The sequence below is a fragment of the Triturus cristatus genome, chromosome 2_1, assembly GCF_964204655.1.
Source record: "Triturus cristatus chromosome 2_1, aTriCri1.1, whole genome shotgun sequence".
Taxonomy (NCBI): domain Eukaryota; kingdom Metazoa; phylum Chordata; class Amphibia; order Caudata; family Salamandridae; genus Triturus; species Triturus cristatus.
Genome location: NC_140581.1, coordinates 87,347,677 through 87,350,661, shown reverse-complemented (window position 1 = coordinate 87,350,661; position 2,985 = coordinate 87,347,677).

Sequence of the window (2,985 nt, the reverse complement as noted above, 5' to 3'; positions counted from 1 at the left end):
TGCTGTAAAATACCAACTAAAATTATTTGGAAAGTAGTATGTGTTATTTTGTTGCTTGAATAATAAGATGGAATTATCTGAAAATCAATTCTACTCTTTTCTTCATTTTATCATCTTATCTGGTCCCTCATCACACCTAACCGAGAAACTAGAAAACAGATCAGCACTAAACTGGAGACAAACAAAAGCAGCTGTGATTTATTATAAAAACAATTTAACTGGTCGCTTCATCTGCCCTCACAGGATTTGTTGCAACATTCCTGTCAACATCAGAACTGCCCCAACCATCTGGTAATTCCCAAAAAACCTGAGGGGTGAACTCTTCAGAGAGCACTCCCTCTAAAAGATGGAAATCACTGCCTACAAATCTTCAACCTCATTCGAACAGTCCTGTATTGGTGCCCCTGGGCTGTTGTCCACTTTTGGCATTCAGATCACAAAAGAAGAGTCAGGGATATTTAAAGACCCGCAGGAGTTGACTCCCTAGAGTACCACTATGAAACGCAACATAACACCTGGGTCTACAGTAAATATAAAATGGAAAAAGAGAGATGACCTAGCTCAGATTGAATATTACTTTTAAAGGCCAATGTCCCTCACCCACCATAGGTGGCTTGCTTCATCATTGGGAACCTCCTCACATCGTCATACCTAGTCATGGTGCGGTATACAGCTCCCTCACTGAGAGGGAGGACTCAAAGGATGTTTTTCTGAGGTATAATAAATACCCTATAATGAGCTCAGTGTGTTGAGGTCACCATATCATGAACAAGGTAAAAATGTGAGAGTTAGAACTGACTACAGGGTACGCAAATATCTTTATTAATGCGTCCCTGGGCCAGGATTAAAAACTGCAGGAAGAATTAAAGCTGTTCAATCATGTCACTAGGATACGTTTTTAGAATGCCATTGCTTACTAGCTTTCCCCACACTCTATATATATCTATATCTGTCTATATAGATAGACAGATATAAATATATAGAGATAGATAGATAATTGCAAAGGCCCACTTGCAGTTTTTTAGCCTTGCTCACTGTATCTCTGAGATCTAAAACCAACTATGTAGCCAACCTCTTTTCTTTGAAAAACACCAAACTTCGTTCTGTTTCTTTGTTACTCAGGTTACTAGTGTAATCTTATAGACGGTGTAGTCTCAAAGTGAATTCATTGGTTCTTAAACGGCAACGGTATTCCTGGAAACAACTTTATTTTCACTCACATTATTTATGGGCTGTCTGACTTTTTGTACACAATCCTTGCACTTAAGTGGGAATAGAAATGCTGTAGTTTTAACTTTTCAACACCTTTTACAGGACTATTAAGCCAAACAGGTTTACGTATTTGTTTTTGCGTCATACCTGCTGTTCTGGGAAGGCAACTGCTAAAGTATCCAACCCTCTACTTTTAGTATTTCACATTCAGCTTTACAGGAGTGGGTACATTCCATACACTATACCCATACAAGCAGATCTACCTCTTTTTTCCGTCTCTGATCTCCCTTTGCACTTTGTCCTTCAGAAGTCTTTTACTCCCTTTAAAACCTGTTACCAATTTCTAGTACAAATTACTCACAGATTACTCATAGCCTTGATAGCTGATTCAGTTGGTGGTGTGCACTAAAGATGTGTTTAGGGAGAAGTCTTGGCAATGTTGTTTTCTTCCTGTTGATGGACTAAGGTCTATAGTCTTCGTCATAGTGTCTCAGAACCACTATAAAGCGAAATACGTCCATCTATTGTTGCATATATAGATTAAATACAATCTTTGACAATTATGGTATTTCTCATAACACTTGCTCTAATACACCTGATGTAATTGTTAGTTTGCTTTCTCTAGCTTTGTAGTCTCTGCTTCCTTTCAAAGTGGTAGGAACTCTTGGCTCCCCAGGGGCGGTGAGAACTGCACTCTAAAAATAATCTAACTTTAATATTCTAAAGGATGTCCCTGGCAGCTGATGGTTACTAATGTCACCCAGATCATGTATCCACCTTCTTCATCATTCATCATGCCAATTGAATGTATTTTGTCCATATCATGCTCCCTATTTTGGATGGAGACCTTGCATTGATTACTTTTGGGGGCATTTCTCACCATTCAATATTTTTTCCAGATTTGACAGAATAAAACTCAACACATCTTTGTCTTTTTCCGCATGGTATCTGCCTCAAGCGTTTAAGTGGTTGTAGGAACTAATTCCTTTAATGAGTCTTAAAAATGTGGCCCAATGGCGACTTTGTGGGCATCATCCCATCCAAAATACGTGTCCAAATGTCAACTTATAGGTTATTGAGTGAAAATAATTGCTCGTTTGGCTCTGTTTTGTATTGAACAACCTGTTTTTCAGGTACCAATTTAATGCATAAATTATGATTTGCCAGTATAGCTATCATTGGCTGAGTGGAAACACCCCCATTTCTACATGGTTACCACGTGGCTGAGCCCATGTTCTATGGTACGTCATTCGGTCTCTCTTGCTTCGTGTTACAATGTCCATTTGTCCCTCAGTGAATACGAGAGTTTGGTCAGTCTGCTGTGCCCAAGTTTCTGTACCACAGTAGTGCCCCACAGCCAGGCTACAGTGTCAATTGGCATGAAACGACTGCAGGCCAGCATGAAAACGTATGGCTCTTTTTCACACCTTTCTCAATATGAGAGGGTTCTCTTTGTGGCGATCTAAAGGAGAGTACTCTGGATCGGAATTGTGTGGGCTTGAGCCAAGGACTTCTGTGAGTACAATGACAACACCGCTGCAGCTTTGAGCCAGAGCTGGGACATGCTCTCCGGGGTTCTTTCCTCTCCAGTCATTTGTGACTTTAACTTGAAGCTTTCTGCTGGTGTGTGCGGGCCAAGGCACAAGATGTACTGTAAAAGAATGTACAAAAGAATCAAAGGTTTGCATGGGTTACTATTGTATTTTTTGTATTTTTTCAAACTTGTACAAATGTATGAAATCAATCACGTATTTCACTGGCATGCTTTTTAGA